The 20,422-nt window shown below is 39.9% G+C and overlaps 1 protein-coding gene across 1 annotated transcript in view; it reads left to right on the forward strand.

The window, feature by feature from the left end:
- GNB4 (G protein subunit beta 4) overlaps positions 1-20,422 on the forward strand; it is an 85,512-nt gene that overhangs the window by 867 nt on the left and 64,223 nt on the right. The window contains exons 3-4 of the mRNA XM_064165688.1: positions 940-1,487; positions 4,844-4,927. The gene's annotated coding sequence lies outside the window, so the exon portion shown is untranslated. The remainder of the gene's footprint in view (positions 1-939; positions 1,488-4,843; positions 4,928-20,422) is intronic.

The following is a 20,422-nucleotide window of genomic DNA, read 5'->3' on the forward strand; positions in this document are numbered from 1 at the left end:
GTAATTAACATTAAAATCTTCCTTATATTTCAGCATGAGGCAAAAATAAGTACTGAGTCTTGTTTTGTCCTGTTTGATTAGGAGTTCAGAACTCCCTACAAAACTCTGGGTGTTTTCTAAGTTGTGGGTTAAGCTTCAATTGTATCCTCGTATGGTAAATTTAATCAGTGATGTAAGAAGAGAGGGAAAATTCATGGTTGCAGTTTGTAAGACTGTTGTGAGCAGAAAAGATAATTATAACTTTCAGGAAACTATGTGAGGGAAGAAGAAAAGCAGTCCAGATGTGTATGTTTTGATTCCAGCTCCCAGCAGTTGCCCTTGAAATCTCATCCTGAATCGAAACACAAAAGAAAAAAGATTAGTGAAATCCAGCAGTAAGGGAAAAACAATTGGGGTTTTGTAAAGCACAGCTATGGAGTATATCAGAATGTTCCTTGACTTACTGACTTTCAAGGGCAGGGAATTTAATTTGACACACTGTTTTGTTTCTTTACTGAGAAAACCTCATAAATGTATCCTGCAATGAAGTAACTTGAAGGTTTTGCATACGTTGTATAATACAACTTAGTTACATGACATTAGGAAGATAAATATTGCTGTTTCAGGAGCTATGCTTCATAAAGCCAGTGCATCTTGATTCTTTGTTATGAAATCTTTTAATGTGTTATCATGATTTCCAGTATGTGGCACTAATACTCAAGGTAGAGTTGTTTGAGGAGGAGGATTTAATTGCATATGGGAAAAGCAGTTTAGAAAATTCGGAATTGCAATGCCAGAGGATCTTCATTTAGCTCCCACTTTATTTTGTAGTAATGGTTCATTGTATTCATATGATAATTGACACTCTAAACCAGATCCTGCTCTCTGCCGAAGAGCTGCTTATGATTCATCTGCAAGCCAGAAACAAACACAGCATTCTGTTGCTTTATTTTTCTGCAGTATTTCTTCAACACAGAAGAATTCTTGGTGATGCCATCAGAAAATGTGTGCCAGGGCAGAAGGGCTCTGTGGCTGTGTGAGGATGTGGAGAGAGGGTGTGCCTCTGACTCACCTTTACTGCTCAGTAGCTGGTTGGGACTAAGATATGCAAGAAAATGCCCACTGGAAATCATGCTGATATCTAAAGAGCCTCAGGATTTGACAAGCATAAGGACATAAAACCCAGTCTATATAATCCTCAAGAAGCCTAGAGGGTATGGGGAAGGAAATTCAGACTGACAACTCCTTAGATCTTCCTCTTCTCTGCCTTGCATTTTTATAGTCATTTACACCAATGGAAAGTGTTTAGAACATCGTTGCTGTGGTTGGGTAACATTTTACTGTGACTTTGCTTTATGGCAGTACAGATAACCTACAGAGTTCAGTGTACAAGAGAAATAGACTCCAGGCATCTTTTTTCAGCAGAGTCCATCCTTGTGTAAAGAAGCACAAGCTTGGGATTATTTCAGAGAAATCCTGCACATCCTCCTGTGTTTGCATAAGACCAGGTAAAAGCTAGAGTTTTGCCACAGTTGCCCATAACATATTCAAATACTTTTCTGGGTTTTGGTTTTGTTGTTGGTTTTTTTTTTTTCTTTTTAATATTTTTCTTTAGATTCCTCAAAATTATATAATTAATGCAGATAAAAACATGAAGGTATTTTATCTAGGTTCCTCTCTTGGTACAAATGGTCACTGTATCTTGGCAGGAGCTGTAGGTGTAGGTAGAGTGCAAAGTATGTGCTTTTCATGGGAACATCACATACTGATTTACTGTGTGGAACATTAGATATGATCACTCTAGAGCCACATGCTGACATGAATTGTCCACAGGAAAACTTGAATTGCTTTAAAACTTGACACCAAATGATGATGCTTACTAGTAAGCAGAAGTTCATTTCATCAGTGATAATCTGGAGAATCTGAAACTTCCTGATTATTGCTTTGAGGCTTTGAAAACTTCATTAGTATGTAATTGTTTTAAGCAAATGCATTCACCTGTTTTGTAATATAAAGTCACGTAGAAAGTGGTATACCTCTGAACAGAATGATTTTTTGTTTCTCAACAAGTTTCACTTCCCTACTGGGTGGCTGATGGCCTGTTGCTTTTGAGTAGTGCCATACAACTGGCAGTCACTCTCCCAGTCCACAGTGCCACCTTTTAGATGTGGCAGCAGACTAGCTGTGACAATGGGTTATTCATAATGTCTGTGTCCCTCCTTGTTTCTTGATTGCAAAATGCATGTTAAAGGTTTTATTTCCAGAAGAGGTCTTGAATACTTATACAAACTAAAAAAGCATCTGTAGATGAAAAAGTAAAATCAGAACTTGTGCTCATTTATTCAAGAACTTTGCATGATTTCTCAACTGTCCTCTTTCTTTGTTAAAGTGCTTGGGCACTTTGTCAATTTTACTACTTCCCTTCCATACAGAGATGTTGTGAGTATAAATAAAGTGTTACCCTCCTTCTGCAGAGAATGAGCTGGAGCACAAGCTAAATGCCAAACCTTACTAAGGGCTTCAACATTGCCACATCTGACCTTTAGGTTCTTACCTCAGAATGAAATCCAAGCACTGAATTATGTTTCATATGAAATACACTAAAGACAGGCACCTTAAACCTGGATTTGCAACAGTGCAACAACTGCACAGGCTTAGTGGTTGAAAATGCTGAGGCAAGGAGATATGGTTCAAATTTGTCTGTGACTCCAGCGAGGCAGTCAAGGGAATATGTGTTCCAAAATCTTCTTTTGGAGCTGGTGTGTTTAACTTGTCCTTTTGTAAAAGACCCGTGACTCATTCTTATTTTAGATCATGACTGACGGATGGTGTGATGGTGCTTGCTGTTAATACACGGACAACTTTCCATCACCAATAGATGACCTGACCTGTTTTTGGAGAGAATTCATGCTGAGATTGCAGCCAACTGGCTGGAATTATAGCAACTAGGATACAGTGGGGACCTGAGGCAAAAAACCTAAATATAGTATTAGTGCTGCTTTATTGTTTTGAACTACAAGTATTTCCTGTGAAACCAAATTGGAACACTCTGGACCACTCGTGTTGTTTGGCTCAGGCATAGTATGAATTCACAGAGCTGTGAATTTAGCTGTGAAGGTGGTACAGCAACTTTTGCTCTGAGGAGAGAGGTCTGCAAGGCTAAGCCATGTCCAGAACTTAAGTGTGTCTATATTGCCCTTCTCACGTGAGCCTCTTGTGTACATGCATCTCATTTGCCTCAAATCTGGCAGAACCAAGCATCAACCGTGGTGCTTGGTCTGTAATCACTTTGGGTTTCTGCAAGGCTTATTTTTTTGGTGGCTGAGCTAAACCTGACCTGGCTCAGTACCTCTTGTGTGTAGAAAGAAAAGCTCATTACAGTTGGGAAGGCAGCTTAGCCTGATAAACACAAGATCTGTCAGCTGAGCCTTAACATTATATGAGGCATTGTGATCCCCTGTGTTTCCACCTGCCCAAAGGGGAATTTGACTATGATAGCTAAGCAGGTAGTATGGAGTATAGGTCTTTGTTTCTTGGTCAGATGCTCTGTCTTCAGCCTCACAAGGTTCAAATTCTTATTCTCTGCTTTCCAGAAGGGTACTGTGCTGGCTCACTTGCAGTTTCAAACTGTGAGAGCATGCAGCTTAGAGTCAGGGCTTAGTGCAGCCAGAGGTAAGGAATCCAAAAGGACAAGCTGCTGATTAACCTACTTCTCCGAAAGACGAGTTCTGAGTCCCTGTTTCTGTATCTTCATTCTTTATTGGATGAAATCAGGTGGTCTTGGGAGTAGAGCTGTAAGAGTGTGCCAATCAGTGACTTTACAGGAGTTGTGACACTTTAAATCACCTTTTTGGAACCCTGACAGGCTCTTGGCCTTTTTACTACAGAAAGCTGCTTTCACTCGGCATCTGGAAATGTGAGTTGTGAAGAGGAGATGGTGGTGTAGCCACATTGATTCTGTGCACTATTTGTCCTGCCACCAGGAGAGGGCATAGGCAAAGCAGGGGCAGAGGCACTGGCAGTCACCATCTGTGTAACAGGTTTTGGAAGGCAGAGTAGCATTATTTCTACAGGGCTTCAAAAAACAAAGTATTGGTTAGATTTTTCTAGATTTACATGTTACTGTATCACCAAAAAAACCCCAAACCTGAAAAAAGCCTAAAAAACAAACCAAAACCAAACCAACCAAACAAAATCCATAACCAAACAACAACAAAAACAAAACTCCAACCAAAACCAACCAACCAAACCCCAACCAAATAACAAAAAAACCCAAACAAACCAAATAAGAGATGGGTAAAAGGCAGTGAGGAAAATGATAGTGTATTTGCTGGATGGGCATGTTTGCAATGAATCTGTCACCTTTTTCCTGATTTCATTCAGGTCATTACTATGCCATGAACTTTGTTGCCCAAAATGACTATGTAGAGCGATGCAATTGCACTGCAGCAAGAAGTCTGATGCAGGAAAGGTTGTGCTTTTATTCAGGCTGCAGTGATTTGTATGGAGGAACTTAAGATTGCTTTATCTGAATGTTTTTCTTTCACACAAAATCTGTATTCCGGGGCGGTCATACTACTACTGTTCAAACATATCAGCTGCTAAATTACAGCATCAGAATGCATCTGTATTCATGTGCTCCATTTTAAAAAGTTGCTGGGGTGGGAGATAAGATCTTTGCATTATTTGATGATCATTGAAATTGCTGTAACAGAAATTCATGGCATTTCAAATAACTATTATTAGAATTCTGATTTCTAGATCACATGAAAAATTGTAATCCTTTTTTTCTTCCACTTATGTGGTTATCTTGGGGTCTGATTCTTCTGTCTCACAACTTTTACACTGTACTCTTTTATTTCAGGACAGGAGAATTTGTAGTCAAGAGGTGCATCAGGCCCATGACATCTTCCTTGCAAGTGAAACTGAGAGGAATCAGTGTTCCCAGGTATTGTCAGGAAAAGATGTGGTACAGTGCAGAACTTGACAAGATGTGCAGATGATGAGCTTTCCTTGAGTCCTGATATGCCAACTTACTTGTGTGGGTAGTCATCATTATTTACTCCTTTATATGACAGTTAGCTGCAGCGTAGGGAACACTGGCTAAGAGGATGTTGTTTCTCACAGGACAGAAATAGGATGTAATAGCACCACTCTGTGACCATCTTAGTATTTTGTATTTATTCTTTTCTTGAACCTTTTAACTATAGAAGGATTTTAGGAGGTGGGTTTTATTATCAGTCATGATACTTGTCTTCTTTAAACAAGAAAAATAGAAAAACATGTCTAGTACTATGGGGCACTTGTGGTAGGGGTGAAATAATGTGAGCAAGTCTCAGGTACTTTTAAACTTTTAAGCTTTCAGGAAACCAGGCTTATGCTACTTTTTTTATTTCTCTCAAAATTAAGTTGCAGCTTAAGCTATATTACATTAGTTGATCACAGACAATCCATCTACAGACTGTTTTATCCCAGTTAGATCTTTGATTGGAAGTATTTGGGTTTTTGAGACAAAAGAATCCAAACATGAAGCACAACTAGAAGAAATCATGCCTTTTAAGCTGTGTATCTCAGAAGCTGCCTGTTTTCAGTGTCTTGATTAGACCTGCCTTAAACAAAGCTGCCAACACAGTTTCTCTGGTGCTAATATAGGAATAGCCAGTCCTAGGCATTTAAGATCCATGTTGCTTACTGGAAGTTCTAATGCTGTATGGATCCTGAGGCTCTGTCACATTCCAGAAGCTGACTTGATAGCTGACTACAACCTCAGAAAGTCAGCAGAGACTGCATGTTTCACCTTCACTAGTGGCCCATATGAACTTGTCTTGTCTCATGTTGGAATGGTTGGACTTGCCACTGTCCTGTCTTGTCCTAGGGTTCCTCAGCTAAGGTGGTTGTCATCTATTGGAATATTTTGGCACATAGTTCATGAGATTGGGAGAGACTGGTCTGAGTCACAAAGGTACTAGATAGCAAATGCTGGAACTGGAAAGAAGATGGAGTGAGAGTAATGAATTGCTGGATTTGGACACATGTATGTGTCTATGAATTTGATTAAAACTGAGTACACACAGCAGTGTGTTCATATTCAGATCTTCACATCTTCTGAATATTAGTACTTTCTATTCCTTAGTTTATCTCACTGACTTTCACTGTAATAATATTCCCAGTGAAAGCCAAATCATGGGAGAGCCAGAGAATGCTGCAAGGCTGTAGTTTCTTCTACAAAAGAATGTTGTTATCTTTCGACATGGACATCCTTGACATCAGCTAGTGTAGCTGCAATATCACTAATGGAATACCAGAAGGACACTGCAAATGAGTTTGGCATCATCTGACAAGGCACATGTCTGTCCTCTAGAAGGACAGAGAAAAAAGAAAGAAAATGTTGCTTACTCAATGGTATATTGTTCAGAATCTTAGCATAGAAACCAAAAATCATCACTCACCCCTTTTTGGTGTTTACAAGATATGACAGTAAGGGCCTTTATAGGAATAATATGTTCCAATAGTTGTTTTTTGTTTTCTGTATTTGGCTGGCATGTAGTGCTTTGGGCCTGCTGAAACTTGAGCTCATTTCCCCCAGCTGAAAGCTGGATTGGATAGACATACCAAAGAGGAAGGACAGAACTTGGAAAGTATGGAGAAGGCCCTGTGGGACTGTCTTTTATTCCAGGTGATTACAGACATGTTTCAGTGACTGAATTCTGCAGTGGAATGCATTTCACAAACATTTAAATGGTTAGTCCAAAAAAGTGCTGAGACTTTTAACTCCCACTGGCTTAAGTGAGTTGATACTTTCCTGCAATGAATCACTTAGAATAAAATCAGTAATAACTTATTTCTTGGATCATTACTGTCTCCAAGCTTTCTTTTTTTTTAATATACTGCCCATTTTTTGATTGAATTTTCTAATGTATTGGCAAATGTCAGCATATGGAAAGGATTCTTTAAGGATTGGCATCCCACTGTTAGACACAATGTCATGAAACAGATCTGAGATTCTGTCATTATGCCTTTTCCTAAGACTCCATTATAGGCCTTCTTCCCTGACTGCAGCTCTGCATCATTCTCCCCATTCATTGACTGGTTTTGTCCCTGTTGTGCTGCCCAGAACATTCACATGAGTCAATCTCACATGCTGAGACAAAAGCAAGTTGGGTTGCATATGTGGAAGAAAGAGGAAGGTTTTGTTATGACCATCTGCTTGCAGAAACAGAAAGATTTGTATATTTGTTTAAAACCCTTTTTGGTCTTATACCAGATATTTCATACAATGTATGTCCATGGCAGACATCATTTATTCTTTATAAAGCAAGTGTGAGAACATTGATGGTAAGACTTTTGTTCAGTTGTGGTGATGAGTGGAAGGTAGGTGGAGAGTTCATGGCTGAATCTAAATTTCTACAAAGAGTAATGGTGAAAAAAAAATGAGAAGCTTAGATTTGGACCATCAAAGAGAAAATTTATGGGAATCCTAGAGCATTCTTTAGCCATTTACATATTGGTGGACTTTGCCTTCTGTGGCTTCTAAACACAAAATAGTGCTTGCTGTCTTCCTCTCAGGAAGAATGTAATATCAGAGGTAATGTACTGATGTTTCGCTTTGCTCACGTCGAGCTATTTCTGTCAGCTACAATCCAGCAGGACATTTGCTAGTATGATGTAGCCAGACTTTAAATAATTAAAAAAGAGTAGTCTTTTGCAAATAAATAAAGTACACCTAATGGAGCATTATCTTTTGAATATCCTTTATATTCATTACTTGTTTTGTCATAAAATTCAGTCACTCATTCAGACTTTCTGGAGAATTGTCATGACAAGTGTACTGCCTTCTTCCTGATTGCAGGGGGAGAGTAGAGTTTAAACATAATAAAAACTAAGCTCTGTCTTCTGTAAATCCTGGCACTAAGTACTCTTTTAAAAGCTTTATTCACATTGTAGAGACAGGAAAACATTTTGTGGGAGTTCATCTAACAAGCTAGTAGTATAACCAAGTTCAGTAACTTGGATCTCCTCAAATCTCAGCTCCCAGTCCTGGGCAGGCTGATTTAGTTACATTTTATGGCAAAGAGATGGTGATTTTCCACGGATATAACACTGTCTAGAAACAAGTGGAAAAAGAACAAGCAAAGATACTTGTCTTCCTTCTTCTTACTATGCTTTCAAATTGTGGATCTGGACAAAGCTCACTCAGATCTCCACTCCGACCAACAGCAAGAGGTTAGGCTGACTGCTGCCTAGTGCCAGTAGGCTGTTGACAGGTGCAGGGCAGCAGTGCAGCAATGTGGTGCCTTTGCCACACTCTGAAATGGTGTGTGGGTTGAAGTGTCTGTAAGGAAATCTCCCAGAGACACTATTCTGATAAAGATTTTTCTTTTACATCAAGTACATTGATACTGAGGTAGTGTATGAACTACTCAGGCAGTTCAGATTCTTCCTTCTGTTACACCTAGAAGATCCTATTTTCCACATTATTTCTTCAACAGAAATTTGTGCACTGCACTTAATACACTGATTCTTCTTACCTTTATAGTTTGTTTACTCTTGAGGGACCTAGATGTAATTTTTTAACTTAAATGTTGGCAAAGTTTCTTGCCTTTATTGTATGAACAAGCTGGCTTCTAAAATCTGTCCATCCTCTTCTTCAAGGACACCTAAATTTGAATACATCTAAATTTCAATGAATACTGAATTTTACTCCAAGAAGTTGTAGCTAATTGAAATGAGGCAGCTAGGTACAGAAATATTCTAGCTGCAGATGCTGGTTTCTTCTGTTTTATTTCAGGTTTGAAGTGGGGCAGAGTTCAAATACAGCAGACACGTTTTCATGAGGAGTTCAGCACAAAACCCAGTTGTCATGGTAGAGCTGTTCCCATCCAACTATTACATAATAGCTAAGTGGTTAGAGCAGCTACCTCAGCTCACTTACTTCCTCAGTTCTTCTTATTTGGTCTCTGACAATTAGGCCTTTTCCTCTAGGTTCTAAAAGGATCTGAGTGCTAATGCTTTCCAGTGTGCTCTTTGAAAGTTTGCTTATGTGCATTTAGGAATCTAGAAATCTCAAGGTCCAGCAAAGAGCAAACAAAAGGATGCCTGATCCTGAATTGTAATTGGTGACATATGTAGCAGGGGTGGAAGATGCTTTTCTTGGGTATCATACTTAGAATTTCTTCAGTTTTACTCAATGGGAGTAAAGAAGAGTGGTATCGATGCTAAGGAGTGTCAAAGCAGGTTTTCTTGTGGAAGAATTAACCACACCCAATTTTTTTTCCAGCTCTGTGATGTGCACATCACAGTGTGGTCAAATGCACTGAGAACATGCTGTGCAAAAATAACAAAATGCTTTTTAATTTGTTCTCTAATGTTTGGATAGAATCATGTCTTCTTTAGGCAGAGTGTAGTTATCAGTGACACTAAATACAACCACATAAACACAAGAACTGTCATACAATTTGTACCAATGCATTGTTAGGGGAAAGTGAGGATATAAGAACTAATGTTAATACATATAATAATAGGTGATGTCAGATACATAAAGAGGAATAATGAAAAATACATCCAATCTTACCTGACTTACCCCTGTGAGCTATTTTAGTGGGAAATTTCAGGAGAAATTAAAAAAATACAATAAACCCAGTCTGAATTATTAAAACAATCAGAAACCAGGTTGCTTCAAGTAAAGACTTAAAGATGCTCCCAATGCTTTGATTAAGAAAAATATTGGGAAGTTTCTTATTCACCTCAGCAGGCATCTCTGCAAAATGGAAGGTCCCTTGTGCTCTTCTGAAGCCATTTAATGCATATATGAGCATGGATTCGCAGAACTATCTATAATGCATATAGTGCTTTCTGCTCTCAGTGGCTTTTTTCCCACTCTCTTTACGTCATTTGCCATTTGTGAGGGTTGCCAGGGTAATGACCAATCATCCCTGGAGAGATGCCTGCTAGTAAGGACAACATAGGCTTTCTCTTTTTTTGGTATTCTGCAGTATGTATTTGAGAGCTATTCTAGCATCAAGGTTGCAGAACTTTTGTTTAGTTAGTAGGGAGTGAAAGTTTACACAGTATGAAATTAACAGCTTACAACTATTGAGGTAAGTGAGGCTTTTTGTTTTCTATTTTATTAATGGCTCTGTCTGGTTTTATTTAAAACATTGAGCATCATTTCCATTTTTTTGGGGGTTTTTTTTGTGCTATACATGCAGCTGACCTTGCAATTAGTATTAGCACAGAGGTTTTGCCTAATTTGAACAATCGAATCTTTACAGTGCTGCATATACAAAAGGTCAGGATTTTATGCTCAGTGTAATTTTGCATTCCCACAGCCTTTCTCACCATTACATTCACCATGTCCATCCAGTCAGCCCAAAAATATTTTCAGAAGAATTAATTAAAAGAAAAAAAAAAACCCACAGTGTGTTGTAATGCAGATTACAGAGCATTAACTGTGGTTGCCTCTGAGGCAAATGGGAGGTTCTGAGTAGTCTTCATTGTACTGTATGTATAGAATAGGTCACATCAACTGGGAACTGAAAATCCAGAGCTGAACCCTTTATCCCATAAGGTATTGAAGATGTTGAGCTCCTGTTGTTTTTAAAACGTGTTTATTAAATAGAAACTTGCAGCCTCGTAGGCTAACTCCTTGCTCACCTGTGGGCAGTAAGAAAATAGAACCTCCAAACTGCAGAAGTTTCTCCTGAAACTGAGCCTGTCACTGAAGATGGTGATAAGTGCCTTGCATAATGGGCCCAAATTTGGTTCTTTTGCATGTGAAGACAAATAATTATACATAGGAAAAGAGGTTCAAAAAACGCAAACAAGTCTATTAAGAAGTTCCCAATGACCTCATAAGTTTCTATGAAGCATTTACACATGAGCTGAGTTGTGACATGTACAACTGAAGTGGTTGATTTGGAGTGTTTTTTGTTGTTGTTGTTGTTTTAAATGAACCACATTGCAATTGTTTTGAGTTAAGAGCGTGTTTGTTGGTTTGGTCCCCTCCTTGTGTGCTGACTTCCTGGGAGAAAGGGACAATTGATGAGGTGGTTCTGTAAAATTGCTAAGGTATGAAGTTGAAAATACATTTCTGTGTACACATGTGCTTCACATCCTGGTAATCTGATGACATACATTGACCAGAAAAGCAAATACTTTTATTTCACTCTATTTCCTGCTTAGTGCAAATGCGTACAGAGCCTGAGTTTGACTCACACTTTTCCTCAGTGGAAATACACATTTGGGGCATTTAATTCAGCATGGTGAATTCCAGATACTAAATTTGAGCTGTTACTATATATTCAGATGTGTTCACGGTGGCTTTGCATTATTGAAACAACTGGAGCACAGCCCTGAGTCTGGGGGTGTATATATGAGAGAGAAGAGAATAAGGAGAGACAATTTTAATCTGAGTTGAAAATGATCTTTTCATCAGGCCATAGAGAAAATATGTTTGTTTAGATAGTAGGCCTGCTTTCTCTTTCTAAAAATTGTTAGATTTGTTGACATCTCTGTTCTGGTAATCACTTCTAAGCAGTGATATGAGAAACAGCAAAATGCTTACACTGGTAGGAAAAAAATCTGTAAACTCAACATTTATCATTATCTAATAGTCTTAGGTTATCAGCATTCCATATAATTCCACCATTTTTTCAGTAATCTGGGAAGCAAACCCACGAAAAGATAATTTTGTGTTCTGGATGGTGTCATATGACAGAAAAAAAATAACATGATGACAACTAGATAAGGCATTTTAATTAGTAAAGTAGCTTTTCAAATGAGAGGTAAAACCTTTCTGGAGAAGCTGGTGGGTAGCAAGCCTCAGTCTTTATCTTTCTGTTCACCTTTTTCCAATCTGTCTGCTTCTCCATCTGTCTCTTTTGAACTTGAAAATACGCTGTGACTGTGTTGTGCAGAGTATTTGCTTTCAGACAGGGGGAGAGTGAGATAAAAGCTGAAAGAAGGGGAGAATGGAGTTTGCATTCAGTTGATCACAGTATAAAGTCTGTCAGCAATTAGGGCAAAGTATTTGTGGCTCTGAGGAGTGATGCAGTAGATAGGCAATTCTGCAGCAACAAGTCTAAGAAATCAGGAGGAAAACTGACTGGACATACTAAAACAAAGCTGTAAAGTTAGAGGGAACTTAGAAGTTTTAACACTGCTTATACTGGGAATACAGTAAACAAACCAAGTCGTAGAGAAGTCTGGAGAACAGGCTAGGAAGAAACAGGGTTCCTTAAAGTATTCCTATGAAACTGGTGTGCAGGGTTTGGGGTGGCAAGCCAAGGAGGAGAGGGTGGATAGAGACAGACACTAAGGTCTGAGATTCAGTATTTACTGATGACATAGTATGAATGCTGTTGAGCAGTTTGATCCTTCTAATGGTGTGTCTATTGCTGGAAACTTTGGAGTGGAGAATTCCCATTGTTTCCCTATCTTCTGCTTTTGAGTATGTAGAAAGGATCAATAAGAATTAGCAGCACAAATTGATCCACAGGCTGGAAAGTGAGGAGATACTCATGAATGGGAGGACAAGATAGGATGGCAAAAGAGAACCAGTGCTTATTCTAGAAAGATTGAGAGATGCTGGATAAGTGCAGTAATATATAAAAACATTCAGTAGCCCAAACTCATCCACTGAGAAAAATAAATGAAGGTGAATAATCATGGAGTGACCAGTAGTTTCTAAACATAGTGTATGACAAAGCAAATCTTTATTGCTCTCACTGCACTGGACAAATCAGCCTAAACTGTGGCCTTTGCTATCAAGAGGTTAATTCTCTCAAGACCAACATCATCTAGCCATGATTGGGCATTATCTGTTCTTTTGGTTGTTGGTTGTTTGTTTTTTAAGGAACAGCATCTCTCTTAAAGGACTACTGTACTTTTTAAGTCATGACTGCAGCGATTAATGAGCCCATGGAAATTCATTTTCTCTAACCAAAGCCCTGTAGTTCTTCTGTATTTTGTTACTGTTGTTTGGAATCCAAGCAGTTATTACATTACCTGACCCTGACTGTCCACAGCTATGAATAAGCTCTGTTAGTTCTGGGGTCTGGTGACACAACTCCAAAACTCTGACGTGAAATCATAAAATGTGTGTATTCAGGGTATCAGAGAAGTCATTTAATTGCATGAACTTAGTCCAAGTGGCACCAGAAGGCAAAGGGATAGTTACAGTATGGATAGATGTCTAATTTAAAATTGCCAGCTAGGGGCACTTTTGAAAAAGCATGGTGGAAATGTGATTTATCATCCAAAGCTGCAATCCAGGAACACAATAAAAGCATGCAGAAGCACAGTTATCGTTGCTTGACCAGAACTATGCATAGTTTGGAACATCTGAAATTTAGAATCATAGAATCATAGAATCATAGAATCAACCAGGTTGGAAGAGACCTCCAAGATCATCGAGTCCAACCTATCACCCAGCCCTAGCCAGTCAACTAGACCATGGCACTGAGTGCCTCATCCAGTCTTTTCTTGAAGACCCCCAGGGACGGTGCCTCCACCACCTCCCTGGGCAGCCCATTCCAATGGGAAATCACTCTCTTTGTGAAAAACTTCTTCCTAACATCCAGCCTATACCTACCCTGGCACAACTTGAGACTGTACATATTGCAGTGCTTTTCAGTGTCTCTTTTAAAGTGCATGTTCAGGTTCAGCTTGAACAGGTAATTAGAAGGAAAGAGTCTTGCATTTTAAAACAGAAGTGGGTGTCAGAAGATGGGCATTTTAAAGCACTTTACTAAAAGCTTCCAGATGATGCTTTTAGTTCTATTTTCAAATGATATGACTTGGAGCTTTGTTGCACATCTGCAAGCTCTAAGTTTCAAAGAGACACAGACATTTTCCAATGCTGGCTCACTTATTCCTGAATCTTTACATATTTACTGCATGATGTTGGACAGGTCCATTAAAAACTTCAGGGCTTGCTTCTTCCCACATGTAAACTGGGAATGAGTAGTGTTTACCTTATAAGACTATGGGCATTACGTGTTATTCTTTGTGTGGTGTTTTGAGTTGTCATGTTGTTCAGGGTCTAGTCATTTAGATATGGAATGGGTTGCCCAGGGAGGTGGTTGAGGTCCCATCCCTGAAGGTGTTTAAGGCCAGGCTGGATGAGGCTCTGGCCAGCCTGATCTAGGGTAGGGTGTCCCTGCCCATGGCAGAGGGGTTCCAACTAGCTGATCCTTGTGGTCCCTTCCAATCCTGACTGATTCTATGATTCTATATGCAAAGTAGGACAACACACAGTCCTCTGAGATCCCCCAGTTCATCTTGTTTTTCTGTTGCATTTACAAGGTCAAATTGAAATCATCTGTCTGATTATCAGAGCTCATGTGAAAAACTTTCCTGGAGAGCAACATCTGTTATCTGGTAGCAACAGTGATTCAAAGGAGCTCTCTGGGAAGAGGATACAGTCTGTCTTACATGAACAAGATGACTCAGTAGTTCACATTTGGAGAGAGAGAGACATTCTCCAGGCCTCACAAACGTGATTCTGGAGACTCATTACAAGTGTTATTACATGCTTTTGTGAAGCTCTCTGATACAGTGCAATGTAAATGGTTTCTGGCAGCCATGATCCTGGCTTCTCCAGAAGCAGAAGCGATACCAAACCATCTGCAGTGCCAGCGCTGCAGACCAGCCCTCATTCCACTCCGACTCCTCAGTCACAAGAAGTTGCTCACATTTCCTGTGCTTGGTAATAAAGCTGAGTAAGGGACGGAACAGCCAAGGACTGTCAGAATTGCTGAGGTCCCAGAGCCTTGTCAGTCCTGACGCATGCTCTCTTGTCTAAACTACCCTGTAGCATGATAGGGCTCTGCTGCATATCTGCCTCTTTATTGGTAGATCTTCAACACCGGAGGCCATGGTTTGGGTTAACTTCTGTACAGAAATTGTATTACTCTGATGAGTGTATCATAGGATCATAGAACGGTTTAGGTTGGAAGGGACCTCAAAGATCATCTAGTTCCAACCTCCTCCCATAGGCAGGGACACTTCACACTAGAACAAGTCACTCAAGGCCTCATCCAACCTGGCCTTGAACACTTGAACACCTCCAGGGAGGGAGCAGCCACAATCTCCCTGGGCAACCTGTTCCAGTGTTTCACCACCTCACTGTAAAGAACTTCTTCCTAACATCTAGTTTAAATCTCCCCTCTGCCAGTTTAAACTCATTACCCCTCATCCTGTCACTGCAAGACCTTGTAAATAGTCACAGTATCACAGTATCATCAGGGTTGGAAGAGACCTCACAGATCATCAAGTCCAACCCTTTACCACAGAGCTCAAGGCTAGACCATGGCACCAAGTGCCACGTCCAATCTTGCCTTGAACAGCTCCAGGGACGGCAACTCCACCACCTCCCTGGGCAGCCCATTCCAGTGTCCAATGACTCTCTCAGTGAAGAACTTTCTCCTCACCTCCAGCCTAAATCTCCCCTGGCGCAGCCTGAGGCTGTGTCCTCTTGTTCTGGTGCTGGCCACCTGAGAGAAGAGAGCAACCTCCTCCTGGCCACAACCACCCCTCAGGTAGTTGTAGACAGTCCCTCCCCAGCCCTCCTGTAGCCCCCCTTCAGATACTGGAAGGCTACTACAAGGTCTCTTGGAAGCCTTCTCTTCCCCAGGCTGAAGAGCCCCAACTCATAGCCTGTCATGGCCCTCCTTTGGACTCACTCCAATAGTTCAATGTCCTTCTTGTGTTGGGAGCTTCAGAACTGTGCACAGTAAACTGTAAGCCTTAGAGCTTCCCCTGAAAAACTGACCAGGCACCGCAGCTTAAGTGCAGTTTGGTACCACAGAGACTGCACAACTGAACTGCACTGGGGTGTTCCATACCCGCCTGCTTTCATAGAGGTTTGCATCCTGCAAACATTGCCCTATACAAATAAAACTACTTGTAGGTGCCATGTAGTAACATCATGTAAAATGCTATGGAGCTGAAACAGTGTACAGCTTAACTGAGAACTATTCCTATTGACATCAGTGGGTGTTTTATTCAATTAGGGACTGCAGAATTTAGATCATTGCCTTTGGCTTACATCACTGCAAATATTATTGATGCTTATAAAGCTTTCAGGGATCTTTCAGGCTTTTAGTCCACAAATTGACTGCAATGTGAAAGTCTTGCTCGAGGGTAAGAGTGCTTAGATCCATCTCATCTTTCATTTACTTATTCCTGAGCCTTTCTGTGCTATTCCTTTGGGAGTGCTCATATAAAATATGCAATTTAACAAAGAGGGGGAAAGCAGAGTTGTCTCAATACAGCAAGATTCAAGTTTCATTTTCACACATTAGAAGTATGTCTTTCTTATTTTCTTGCCTAAAATGCAGAAGTGAATCTGATTAATTTTAGTTCTCATAAAATGATGAAATTAAGACACAGTAAATTTAGAACTAATGTTGAGGAAAATTAACAGTTTCCCAGGGGTGAGCATGGATACAGTGCTTGAAACTTTAAAACTATGCTGGCTGGAGAACTGGAAGTTAAGAAGAATTAACCTGCTTCAACAAGAGGGGGCTGGATGTCTTGAAGTTTTACCTTCTGGTCTGCATGCAACATAAAGCCAGTGTTTGAGTTATTTTATGTGGGTAGCACAAGCATGCTTTGAACAGCTTAATTCTGGCCACTCAGACTCTGATCAGAGAGGAATATGGATAGCAGGAATATGGATATCCTTATGCAGGTTCTCTGTTAGGCATGGAGAGAAACAAAATACAGTTTCTACTCTTTTTCCATTTAGTGCTTTGGGGAAAAACAGGGAGTAAATAATTTCAAGTATAGTGTATGTATCACTGCATTTAATACTTTAGAGTCAGCAATGAAAAACATCTATATATATGAAAGTAAATGGAAAGAAGAGGTTGGGAGGGATGGGCACATTAAAGATGTGTTACAGGTATGTGATTGCATTGCAGACAACATTTTCTTACAGTAGACCTTCCTGAGAAAATCTGCAAGGAAAAGCCACACCTATACACATGCATATTTTAAGGTCTATTTAGTAACATTTGAGACATATATCTATGGAAAATTTGACACATGTCCTGGGTAGAACACCAACTCTAATTCTGTCACCTTAGGTGAGGTGAAATTGGACTCAAAGAAAAGGTGGCCTCCTTATAGAAGTCTTATTTCTTTCAGCAGAGAGCACAATAAATGTTATCTGTCAGGGAAAGAAGCAAGCTATTTAAATTCAGGCAGCATAGCATCTTCAGGCGGAAGGGCTATTTTTAACTTCAGATGTAGCTTAATTTAGAAACTGAGCAGTTGAAGTCTTCCCTCCCCCCCCCCCCCACTTCTCAAACTGAAGATTTTTCATAACGATTATAGATATCCCTGTGTGAAGATACTAAATAGAATACAAAACACCTTATCCTGAGCTTCAAGGTCGTGAAAACACACAGCTAAACACAGCAGCTTTGCAGCATGATTGTCATACACGTGTAAACCCAGAGATCACATTAGATTGATGCATTGTTTGTAAGTGTAAGGGTAACTTAGGCAATTTGCCATGAGGTTGCATTTTTTCTTCTTTTAAATTATTTTTTATATCCATTAATGCAAGATCTTACTCAGATCTGTGTTGTTTTATGTAGGAAGTGCTGTCATTGCATATAGCATGATAAAGAAAGTGTAAATTTCAGTGGTTTCTAAAGGAGAAAGAACCATTTATGAGAAAACTGGCAATGATTCCCTGCATTGATTTTTCTGAACCAGCTTCTTGTAGTCGGCTTTGTTTGTAAGTTAATCACAAGAACCTCATCTTGCTACAGAAGATACTCAGAATTAAGAATTGCAGATTTGCCTCTATTAACTGATTACAGGCTTTTTAATGTATTCAGATCCTGAACATGAAAAAAAATCCTCTCACAAATGAAAGTACTTCCAAAATGGCTTGTTGCAAACAGTTTTCTTGCATAATGGCATACTCTGTGTCACTCAACATTCATCTGTTAAACTGCAATAGCAGTTCAGCATGAAGCCTGATGCTAGCTGAATCTTATAGTTTACCTGTTCATGCTCAGCCAAAAGCGTCTCTGAAAGCGATTCTAGTTACATAATAATAACAGAAAGCAGAGAGAGACGTGTGCCATTGTGACAGAAATAATTGGGTTATTAATAAGCTGAATGTGACATGGAAAAGTTGGCTCTATCTCTGAGCACAGTGGCACCTGCACCATTAACTCTAAAGCACACACAGCTTACAGGTCCTGAAATTTTGCTTCAACGCCTGAGCATTTGTTCACATGTAGACAAGAGAACTTTTTCTGTAGCTACCTAAAATCCTGCAATTATAGGTGAAAGCTTCTGCTGCCATTTGTTCTTTAACTCATGACAGCTAAAATTAGTGGCTTTCATTCCACTGTTTTTATACAGAGGGTAGCATGATGTAATGTAGTAAGTACATCATAAAACAAGTCAGAATTCTAGTTAGATGTTCAGTGGAGGATAAAAAGAAATATCATGTAGAACTGAACTACTTTTGAGTTGCCCACTTTGAATGGGGATTCATTAATATTCCTCTTAGATATTTGTTTCTGAGGAATTCTCCTTTCCCTGGCTGCTTTCTAAGTGGAGGCAATATTGGAGTTAGCATAGTGTTGGCTGAGCTGGAGAGCCTGTGGAATGAGACAGTTTAGCACTAGGTCCCTGCAGTGGTGTGTCTCCTGGGCTGGGGCTGCAGGCAGATGAGGAGATACCACAGAGCCCAGCTGTGCATCACAGCTGGTCACGGTTCAGCACCCACAGGGCTCACTGGCACTAAAAGGGCAAGCAGCACCAGAGATGTTTGGTCAGGTGAGGGTCCCAGACAGCAGCCACCACACAGGTATGGGGCCAGCCTGCCTCACTGCCAGCTTCACCACAGTCCAGCCGAGCTTCCAGCCAGCTTCCATTTGCCTCAGGAGGAAACCCAGGTGGGACAGGCTGGCACTTTGTGCCCCATGGCCATCATGGCTGGACCAGGAGAGCCTCCAGGCTCCTCAGCCAAGTTCTGAGACTGGGTAGATTTAAACTACATATTTGGAAACATTATTTCACAGAATGGTCAGGTATTGGAATAGGCTGCTCAGGGACATGGTTGAGTCACCAACCCTGGATGTGTTTAAAAGTCATTTAGATGTGGTGCTTGGAGATACGGTTTAGGGTGAACCATGTAAAGTAGGGTTATTGGTTGGATTTGGTGATCCTGAGGGTCTTTTCCAATCTGAATCTTTCTGTGATTCTGTGAAACTGTGAAAGATGTTAGACTCTGCTGTGGGGTTTCCTTAATTCTCTGCTGGCCAGACTAACTTGAATTTAGGCTGAATTTAGTCACTGGGAGGCAGTTTATTAGTGCTGGCAGACTAGGAAATTCAGGCTGTGATGCACAGTTTGGATTTGGAATCTGAATTCAGAGCTCTACCTTAAAGAGGACTTTCTTGATAATAGAGCAAGTGTTTTGCACAAATACTTGCTGACGTGTTTCAGCTTCAGAAAGAGAAGGTGTTTTTCTCATGAAAGGCTTGATCTGAAACTTACAGCAAAAGAACACTCAGCACATATACTTTCTTGCTTTAGTTATGTCGGTATGCTGTCAGGAGGCAGGATTCAGTTACCCTGTTAAAAACACTTTGAAAAACACAAAGTATTATCCAAAAGGAGCAGTCAAGAAAAATCTGATATCTCATGGAATTGGGGGTAATATTTTAGGTCTTACAGGGAACACAGGAGATATTTTCAATAATTTTGTCAGTGGCTTTATAAAACCTAATAATCTTGAAATTATAACTGTCCACTTGTAGCTGCTTCATTTTGATTCAGTCTGGAGTAAAGAGGAAAACAAGTGTTTTAAGAGCAAACAGTAATTCTGCTTTTGGGACATTGTAACTCTTAAAAAACAAAATGCAGCCATGAAGAATTATGTTGACAAGCATAGGCTTAGGTAAGGCTAGACTCTGACTTGCTTTTCAGGTAAAGCTAGGATTTCCAGTAGAGCAGCACTGAAATATCCATAGAAGATTTCTGCCATTTAGGCTGAATCCTCCTGATGAGAATATAATTATAGTCACAATTAAGGCTGAACTAGAAAACTGACAACTTTTGATTCTGGATCCAATCTAGTGATAATTGTTCTTATTTAGTACTTTTCATCCACAGGTCTCAAAGTGTTTCAGATTATATAACCCAGAAAAGAATTTTAAAAACCTAAACCAACCAATATCCAGGCTTAAGTTTCCCTACCTTGTAGTTTCTTACACAATTCCTGCCTAAATGTCCAGATAGATTTGCATTGTAGTAACATGAGTAGTCCCTGCTAAGAATAACAAAAATTCCTGTGTAGGAGGATGGTTGAATAGAATCCACCCAGGGTTTCACAAGCAACCTCCTAAGTCCTGTGCAGTGCCATGGAAAATCTTCACTTTGTCTCCAAAGGGACCAAGATGTGGACTCC

The sequence above is a fragment of the Pogoniulus pusillus genome, chromosome 26 (genome assembly GCF_015220805.1).
Source record: "Pogoniulus pusillus isolate bPogPus1 chromosome 26, bPogPus1.pri, whole genome shotgun sequence".
NCBI lineage: Eukaryota > Metazoa > Chordata > Aves > Piciformes > Lybiidae > Pogoniulus > Pogoniulus pusillus.